Here is a 10,586-nt window from a genome sequence, read left to right as displayed (position 1 = left end):
ACTCATTAAAAGATGTACGCATATCGCGCTGCGCCTTGGTCCACTTCTTACGACGAACGTGACAGAAGATCCCACCAATTATGGACCAAGCAGCGTGTCCAGGAGCAAACGCTGGAGGTAACGCTAGTGCATGTCCTCCTCGGTTGGGGGAGGATCACGAGGAGGAGGCCGTCCGCTACCGGAGGGCGATGAGGGAGGATGTCCAGGCAGGAGAGGAGAAGCGGCGCCAACTGGGTCGTCGTCGGACAGACGAGAGGCAACCCCAAGAAAATGTTTTGGGGGGGCACACGGCATGGACGACGGGGATGCTGGAGGCAGCTACAGGACGTATCGGTAGAATAGGAGAGGAGGCCACCAGGTTACGGGGGCTATTGGTCATGAGGGAGCAGGAGTTAGTTGGTCAGAGGGAGGAGCTACTGGAGGCGATAAGGGAGAAGGAGAGAGTAGAGGCACGGCGAGAGGAACTTAGTAGGCAGCAGAGGGAGCGGAGGTTTGTGAGGAAATCCAGTCTCTCTCCTCGCACCAAGCAAGTGGTGTGTGTCACCAGTCCGGTCCGGCCCGTTCCTGATCCCCGCACTAAGTTAGTGGTGCGTGATCCCAGTACGGCCCAACCCGTTCCTGCTCCCTGCACTAAGTTAGTGGTGCGTGTTCCCAGTCCGGCCCAACCCGTTCCTGCTCCCCGCACTAAGTTAGTGGTGCGTGTTCCCAGTCCGGCCCGGCCTGTTCCTGCCCCTCGCACCAAGCCTGAGATGCGCGTCGCCAGCCCGGTCCGGCCTGTTCCTGTCCCTCGCACCAAGCCCTGTGGTGCGCGTCGCCAGCCCGGTCCAGCCTGTTCCTGCCCCTCGCACCAAGCCTGTGGTGCGCGTCGCCAGCCCGGCCCGGCCTGTTCCTGCCCCTCGCACCAAGCCTGAGATGCGCGTCGCCAGCCCGGTCCGGCCTGTTCCTGTCCCTCGCACCAAGCCCTGTGGTGCGCGTCGCCAGCCCGGTCCAGCCTGTTCCTGCTCCCCGCACCAAGCCAGTGGTGCGCATCGCCAGCCCGGTCCGGCCTGTTCCTGCTCCCCGCACCAAGCCTGTGGTGCGCGTCGTCAGCCCGGTCCGGCCCGTTCCTGCTCCCCGCACCAAGCCAGTGGTGCGCGTCGTCAGCCCGGTCCGGTCCGTTCCTGCTCCCCGTACCAAGCCAGTGGTGCACGTCGTCAGCCCGGTCCGGCCCATTCCTGCTCCCCGCACCAAGCCTGTGGTGCGCGTCGTTAGTCCGGCACAGCCCGTGCCTGTTTCACCGGTGCCTAAGTAATCCGCTCCACCGATGTCCAGTCCAGCTCCAGCCAGCGGGACCAGACCAGGGGCGCTATGGGGGGGTAGTTAGAGGGTGGTGGTCACGCCCGGAGCTGGATCTGCCTCCGAGGCGGAATGCCCACCCGGCCCCTCCCCTGTTGGGTTTAGTTGGTGCGGTCGCAGTCCGCGCCTTTGGGGGGTACTGTCACTCCCTGGCTCTAGGGACTCTTATATGTTGAGCCAGTGTGTGTAGGGTCTATGTTTTGTGTTCTATGTTCAGTTTCTCGTTCATGTGTTTTCTATGTTAGCCGGGGTGGTTCCCAATCAGAGGCAACGTGAATCAGCTGTTGCTTGTTGTCTCTGATTGGGAACCATACTTAGGCAGCCTTTTGTGCACTTGTCATTGGTGGGATCTTGTTCCGGAGAGGTTTGTGTTTTGTTAACCTTAGGACTTCACGTATCGTTTTGTTGTTTTGTTGTATTGTATAAGTACTCATTAAAAGATGTACGCATATCGCGCTGCGCCTTGGTCCACTTCTTACGACGAACGTGCCAGGGTCGCTCAGGTGGGTGTCTAGGGTACAGGGTTGGGGACCGCTCCATCATGACAAGACAATAAATAAATAAACTATATTTATAATTATTTTAAAATGTATATCCCATCTCTGCACAAAATTGAAAGCTCTTTCTTGTCACAACTCCTGCTCGCAGACACACATGGGCTCTGGTATTTGCAACCATTGTCCTTTTTCACCCACTAAACTCAGACTTTCCCAAACACAAAAACACACATCCCAACTTCCATAACAATACACCCGCACATACTGTGCCAATGAAAATGGCGCTGGATGGGATGGCTGCCGTTTTATGGGCTCTTAACCAACCGTGCTATTTTGTTTGTTTTTTCTCATTGTTTGTAACTAATTTTGTACATAATGTTGCTGCTACCGTCTCTTATGACCGAAAAGAGCTTCTGGACATCAGAACAGCGATTACTCACCTTGAACTGGACGAATAATTATTATTTAATGAGTCGGACGAGAGGGATTTCCTACAGACACCCGACATGGCCCTCATCCCTGTCATTCGCAGGAGAAAGAGACGGAGATATCGCGGAAGGAGATTGGGGTGCCTGATAAGGAGCCGGCGACGAGTGGCTAATCTGCCTTTGCCATCGATACCATTGGCCAATGTACAATTGCTGGATAATACAGTGGACGAACTAAAAGCATGTATATGCTACCAACGGGACATTAAAAACTATAATATCTTATGTTTCACAGAGTCGTGGCTGAACGATGACGTGAATAACATACAGCTGGCGGCTTATACACTGTATCGGCAGGATTGAACAGCAGCCTCTGGTAAGACAAGGTGTGGCAGTCTATGTATATTTGTAAACAACAGCTGGTGCACGAAATTTAAGGAAGTCTCAAGGTTTTGCTCGCCTGAGGTAGAGTATCTCATGATAAGCTGTAGACCACACTATCTACCAAGAGAGTTTGCATCTATATTCTTCGTAGCTGTCTATTTACCACCACAAACCGATGCTGGCACTAAAACCGCACTCAATGAGCTGTATACGGCCATAAGCAAACAGGAAAACGCTCATCCATAGGTGTCGCTCCTAGTAGCCAGGGACTTTATTGCAGGGAACCTTAAATTAGTTTTACCTCAGTTCTACCAGCATGTTAAATGTGCAACCAGAGGGGGAAAAAACTCTAGACCACCTTTACTCCACACACAGAGACACCTACAAAGCTCTCCCTCGCCCTCCATTTGGCAAATCTGACCAGCATTCTATCCTCCTGATTCCTGCTTACAAGCAAAAAACTAAAGCAGGAAGCACCAGTGACTCGGTCAATAAAAAAGTGGTCAGATTTAGAAGATGCTAAGCTACAGGACTGTTTTGCTAGCACAGACTGGAATATGTTCCGGGATTCTTCCGATGGCATTGAGGAGTACACCACATCAGTCACTAGCTTCGTCAATAAGTGCATCGATGACGTCGTCCCCACAGTGACTGTACGTACATACCCCAACCAGAAGCCATGGATTACAGTCAACATCCGCACTGAGCTAAAGGGTAGAGCTGCCACTTTCAAGGAGCGGGACTCTAACCTGGAAGCTTAAGAAATCCCACTATGCCCTCCGACAAACAATCAAAATGGCAAAGCGTCAATACAGGACTAAGATCGAATCGTATTACAATGGCTCCGACGCTCGTCGGATGTGGCAGGGCTTGCAAACTATTACAGACTACAAAGGGAAGCACAGCCGTGAGCTGCCCAGTGACACGAGCCTACCAGACGAGCTAAATTACTTCTATGCTCGCTTCGAGGCAAGTAACACTGAAACATGCATGAGAGCATCAGCTGTTCCGGACGACTGTGTGATCACGCTCTCCGTAGCCGATGTGAGTAAGCCCTTTAACCAGATCAACATTCACAAGACCGCAAGGCCAGACGGATTACCAGGACGTGTACTCCGAGCATGCGCTGACCAACTGGCAAGTGTCTTCACTGACATTTACAACCTGTCCCTGACTGAGTCTGTAATACCAACATGTTTCAAGCAGACCTCCATAGTCCCTGTGCCCAAGAACACTCAGGTAACCTGCCTAAATGACTACCGACCCGTAGCACTCACGTCTGTAGCATGAAGTGCTTTGAAAGGCACATCAAACCCTAGACCCACTCCAATTTGCATAACGCCCCAACAGATCCACAGATGATGTAATCTCTATTGTACTCCACACTGCCCTTTCACACCTGGACAAAAGTAACACCTATGTGAGAATGCTATTCATTGACTACAGCTCAGCGTTCAACAACATAGTGCCCTCAAAGCTCATCACCAAGCTAAGGACCCTGGGACTAAACACCTCCTTCTGCAACTGGATCCTGGACTTCCTGACGGGCCGCCTCCAGGTGGTAAGGGTAGGTAACAACACATCCGCCACGCTGACCCTCAACACGGGGGCCCATCAGGGGTGCGTGCTCAGTCCCCTCTTGTACTCTCTGTTCACTCACAACTGCATGGCCAGGCATGACTCCAACACCATCATTAAGTTTGCCGATGACACAACAGTGGTAGGCCTGATCACCGACAATGACGAGACAGCCTATAGGGAGGAGGTCAGAGACCTGGCCGTGTGGTGCCAGGAGAACAACCTCTCCCTCAACGTGATCAAGACAAAGGAAATGATTGTGGACTACAGGATAAATAAGAGGACCGAGCACGCCCCCATTCTCATCGACAGGGCTGTAGTGGAGCATGTTGAGAGTTTCAAGTTCATTGGTGTCCACATCACCAACAAACTAACATGGTCCAAGCACACCAAGACAGTCGTGAAGAGGGCACAACAAAACCTATTCCCCCTCAGGAGACTGAAAAGATTTGGTATGGGTCCTCAGATCCTCAAAAGGTTCTACAGCTACACCATCGAGAGCATCCTGACTGGTTGCATCACTGCCTGGTATGGCAACTGCTCGGCCTCTGACCGCAAGGCACTACAGAGGGTAGTGTGTATGGCCCAGTACATCACTGGGGCCCAACTTCCTGCCATCCAGGACCTCTATACATTTTTACATTTAAATTTTTAGTCATTTAGCAGACGCTCTTATCCAGAGCGACTTACAGGAGCATTTAGGGTTAAGTGCCTTGCTTAAGGGCACATCGACAGATTTTTCACCTAGTCGGCTCGGGGATTAGAACCAGCAACCTTTCGGTTACTGGCACAACGCTCTTACCCACTAAGCTACCTGCCGCCCCAGGCGGTGTCAGAGGAAGGCCCTAAAAATTGTCAAACACTCCAGCCACCTTAGTCATAGACTGTTCTCTCTGCTACCGCACGGCAAGTGGTAATGGAGCGCCAAGTCTAGGTCCAAGAGGCTTCTAAACAGCTTCTACCCCCAAGCCATAAGACTCCTGAACATCTAATCAAATGGCTACCCAAACTATTTGCATTGGGGTATTCTTCTTAAAACTGCATTGTTGGGTAAGGGCTTGTAAGTAAGCATTTCACTGTATGGTCTACACCTGTTGTATTCGGCGCATGTGACAAATACAATTTGATTTGATTTGATTATATGTCATCTGTTTGCTTTGTTTTCATCCCTACCATGTTGATTCCTACCTAACTTCACGCTTTTGAGTACTTTTGTGTTCCAGTTCCTTATATTTGAAGATGTATTATTTGAATAATTATCCTTCCTTCTAATGCTGTCTTTTATCCATTTATAAATTATATGAATAGAAAGTTAATACTAATTATTTTACAACATTCCCTATCTTGAATGGTATATTTTATTTGTAGTTTATTTCTTTATCAATTGTTATGTTTTATTGTTTTCCTGTTTTTTTTTATTACAATCCCTACCATGGATAGTATTGGGTGTTCCATTACTCGACTCCTCTATGGGAACTATTTAGAATAGCCTTGGAGTAGTCTTGGTGTCTCGGAACAGTTAGTTATCAATGTTCAGCTAATCGTCTACAAGAGAAGTCTACACATACAAGTTCAAATAAAATCCTCCAGAACTTTTAGGTTTATGCGGTGTCAGAAATGCCTTATAACTGTTGATAAAACAATACAAAAAATCCTTTCATTTTCTGTCAACAGATATCTGACTAGAAAATGAATTCATCCTTGAATCATTATCTGAGCAGGAAAAGAATGCACAATGAGTGAGGTCGTTTGTGAGGGTAATAAAAGATGTCCCTATAGATGAGCTGTGCCAGCAAAATTACTGCAGAAACGATTACAGAGCAGTAGTGGGGAGAGACTAGGTAGATGAGATGAGCTGGGAGGTAATGTTGCAAGGCACCTTCCTGCTAACGTAAAGAAAAGAGCATGAATATGAAGTATTTTAGGGAGAAATAAACAACATTGTCATGACGCTTTCAGAAGAGTCTCAACTTATCTAAACATTCTTAATCATTTTGTGTTATTCAAAACTAATAATGAGTTATTTAATGAATCCCCTGTCTTGTTTTACATTGCATATAGACAGAATGTTACTGCATTGTTATCCTCAACAATCCCACATCTAAAACTCTGAAGCAGCATTGGCGAACATCCACCTTGCGTACCTTGTGGTGGATATGAAAAGGCACATAAAATAGTAATATGCCGAAAGAAAAGATATGGACAACTTCAATCATTATAACAACTAATGACATGCTTTTGCAACAGGTTCCTCTACAAAAGAGCATTTAAAATCTAACATGATTCGTTTTGTCACTTCATGGCCTACATGCTTTATCAGTCATTAAGATGCAAGATGTGCAATAGTTTGGTGGAGCTTAATCTTAATGACCCCCTCCCACCCCTCAGATTGCACCTCTTGTGCTCGTTTCTCTCCCAAATGTGTCAGGAGAAGTCCTTCTTTCCCAGAATATTGCTGCTGAGGAAGCAATATAAAATTGTTTATTTTCCAGTGGTTGCTGTGGGGAAATCCCTGTGGTATTCAATTCTCCAGCCATGTCCTTCATGATCCCTCCCAGAGGGGATTGAATGTCAAACACAAAGTACTGACAAAATGTCTTCATTTGCATTCCTCTGTCATAGTCCTCTCTGCATGGGCCTTAAGCTCTTCTTTTCAAAGGTCAACATCTGGTCATGACACACTGTTTTTGTGTTGGAGTGCACATTCTAAGCCCAATAATAGGAAAGGGCTGGGGCCTGCCAAAATTGTTTCAAATTTGGATGTACCTGTCAGGACATATGGTGTGTTGGGAGAAGGATCTACTTCTGAACATCTGCTTTGAGTGCAACGACCTTCCCTAACCTCTGTCTCATACTGGTAAAAGTACATACTTATCTGCTACCAGTTATAGGCTAAAATAATGAATGGTCATAGTCAGGGATATCAGATATTGTAATATATTAAAGGCCAGGCAGACAGGGAAATGGATGGTATCAAGTTGTAAACCAAGTGCCGGGGTTGCAGTTTTGTTTTTCGTCGACTTTAAGACAGGAAAATATTGCCCTGTCTTTACTTTAGTGATAGATCAGGGGAGAACAGGAGACCCAGGGTCAGACAATCTGATCAAAGTGGTGTAGGCTGATTGGTGGTGGTGCTCGTGTGTCCTATCACTCATAAGTTATGTATCAAGCTAAGGTGTCAACAATGCCTGCCATGGATGTTTCCCAGTTGCTCTGAATGTTCAAAATCATAGTGCAAGAACACTTTTAAAGCCTCAAACGATAAGATGGTCCAACTTTCAAAACAAGTCCTTTTTGACTAGCCACAGCTGTCAACTAGCTAGCTAGGTGTGATGAGTGTGATTAGAAGGAGTCAGGCGCAGGAGGGTAAATCATCGAATACACAGTTGCGCTGGATAGCGACAACAAAATACAGGCACAGGGGAACAATCTACCCCGGCAATACAAGGTACGAGTAGCTCAAACGAGCTACACTCAACTCACATAAAACAATCACCCACAAGGACAAGGGGGCAGAGGGAACGCTTATACACAGACTAATGAGGGGATATGAACCAGGTGTGTGTAATTGACAAGACAAGACAAGACAAATGGAATGATGATATATGGAGCGGCAGTGGCTAGTAAGCCAGTGATGACGAACGCCGAAGCCTGCCCGAACAAGGAGGGAAGGCAGCCTCGGCAGAAGTCGTGACACTAGGTAGCAGTTTAGCTTTCTAGCACATTAACAAATTTGTTTGTAAATAATTAACAAGCTAGTTAACTACCACCTGTCAACAAAGTAGCAACCAAATATGCCAAATAACAGTCTAAAAACCACTTGATGGCAAATAAATCAGATTTGACAATTCAGACACAAATCACATGGCCAGAAATCAGATTTGTATCTGATTTCATACCACCTACAAAGGTGTGCTTTTTGGCTGTTCAGATTGCAGGAAAAACCCTAAACCTTCTATTAATAGCGTTTTGAAATGGCAGGAACTGATCATTCATCATGAGATAACAATGCTGTTAGAATACACGGGAGCAAACCGGCAAAACATGTGTGTGCGTAATTACGCGTTTGATTTGACACATTATTTGTAAAATGATGCCCGGCCATTAAAAGAGAATGGACGTTTTACTGTAGTTCTGAGTATCTGATTGTTTGACACCAGATTAATCTGGGACACACCTCACAGATCCTCGGAGCACAACTCACACTTGACGAATTAAAGCAACATTTTTGTAAAATGTCAAAGTTATTGGGAAGCAATAGTGCCCGGGAGTCAATAAATAAGACCTATCAATCAATTTGGGGGCTGAGTAGTATGTGTTTAATAAAACGTATTCTTGTTAAAAAGGCCTGCCCACGAACCAATGGCTCATCTACTGGGCGTGGCTAATTTGATAAAGAGTGGGAAACGGACACATGGGAGCAAAGCTAGCTACAGAGAAGTTGATTGCTGTTGGACTGTGTGCCAGAGGATGTGACCAGAGTGGATCTGGAGTGGAGCAAGGAGCAGACCGTGCGTAATTTGGCTGGAGCGTGGAGCAGATAAGGTTTTTGGGGCAAATGCTCCAATTTCACTCTGGTACCGCTCAGCCATGAGCTCTGGACATGCTCTGCCCAGCATTTTTCATTTCCTTTATCACTGTTCTTTTAATTAGGCATATTCTGTTGTATTTATTTAGCCTACCCCACCATTAATGCACAGAGATGTTGATATGAGTCGACCAAAAAAAGCCTGTAATTGAAAGCCTGCAATTGATAGCAAGACAACGAATGAGCCCATGCAGCAGCACCGGAGACGTTAAGATTTGTATATAGGCTATTGTTAATAGAGGAGTCTATCAATTGTAAAATGTGAGCACAATAGAGCCACAGTTACAACTGAAGTATCAAATTATCAAGAGACTAGAGAAAAAGCAAGTTGTTTTTAAAGCTGCGTCAACATACAGTGCCTTCGGAAAGTATTCAGACCCATTGACTTTTTCCACATTTTGTTACGTTACAGTTTTATTCTAAAATGGATTAACCTTTTACCTCGTGAGTTCCAAATATCTCTAACGGTCACCCCAGCGTGAGGTGTTTTATGCACGTGATGTCAGAATGCACTCAGTGTTCCAAAATGTGATTGTTACGCAACAGGACAGTTAACACGCGCTGCCTGCTAATTATCTATAGGCTTGTCAATTTCTAATTACTTTCTAACAAGTTTTATTTCAACAGTTTGAGTTGAGGTGTGTTCCACCTCCTCATTAATTTACATAGATGTAGCCCATTTCAGTGTTGCGGACAATTTATGTTTGAGGCTTTACTGAGCCAGACAAAATTCTCTCTTCGGAGAGCCCAAACACTTCCCTAGTGTTTCCGCAGATCAAGTTTGCAGACATTTGCGCGAATTGGTACATTTTCTGGCTGGCATTTACAGTTTTATTCACATGTTTTCAAGGACTGGTGACAGCTAATGCATTCTGATTATTGCATAGATTGTAATGAACTCTTATGTAAAATACTTTTTTGAAGGTTGTACTGATTATAATGAGGGAATGCTAAACGATTTGCCAGCTATGTGTGGTGCCATGTTTGTTGACATTATACAATGCATTCTGGGTGTCACATCAATGTCTTTCAGACCAAAGATGTTATACTGAGGAATGGTTCTCTCATCTTTCGAGTAAACTTCCGGAAGTGAATGAAGAGAAGTGAATGATCCTAGATGACTCACCCCCTTCAACATGCATACTGCAAACAGACCAAACTCATCTTGTCTCCTCTTATTATCTTTGGTTGAAGCAAAAAAACAAACTACCCATCGTCAGATTACTTTTGATTACTAGAAAGTGTTTTATAAAATTATTTTGACCAATGGTGAACTCACCCGTGATGTGATGAATTATAAATAGTAATTGCTATTACCTAATTCATATTGTGGTTTCTGTCAGCCGAGAGTTCTCTAAATATGACCTCTTGTATTACGTCAATCTTTCCTCAGTTAGCACTAGGACTAATGTAGCCTACATTTTCCAATTTGAATGATTGTGTATGCTGTCGCTACTTCTGTGATTGTCTGAACATTGCATCCACAAATAAACTGGTCACTTTCAGGACATAACTTTGTAAGGACTGTGTTTGTGCGAAATGTTTCTGTGAAAAAAAACAATGTACCTAGCTCAAATGCTGACTGTTGCGTCAATCGAAACTGGATGTTATAAATAAGCATTCAAATCAAACCGGTTTGATCGTACGCTGCAGGGACCACTGTAGAATGATCACACCCGTTTGTTGGTGCGTGTGAAAATGGACAAAAAATATGTAATCCTCAGCAATCTACACACAATACCCCATATTGACAAAATGAAAACAGGTTTTAAGAAA

This window comes from Coregonus clupeaformis, chromosome 4, assembly GCF_020615455.1.
Source record: "Coregonus clupeaformis isolate EN_2021a chromosome 4, ASM2061545v1, whole genome shotgun sequence".
In the NCBI taxonomy this organism is placed as follows: domain Eukaryota; kingdom Metazoa; phylum Chordata; class Actinopteri; order Salmoniformes; family Salmonidae; genus Coregonus; species Coregonus clupeaformis.
The sequence above is the reverse complement of the archived record's forward strand: the minus strand, read 5'-3'. Positions refer to the sequence as shown.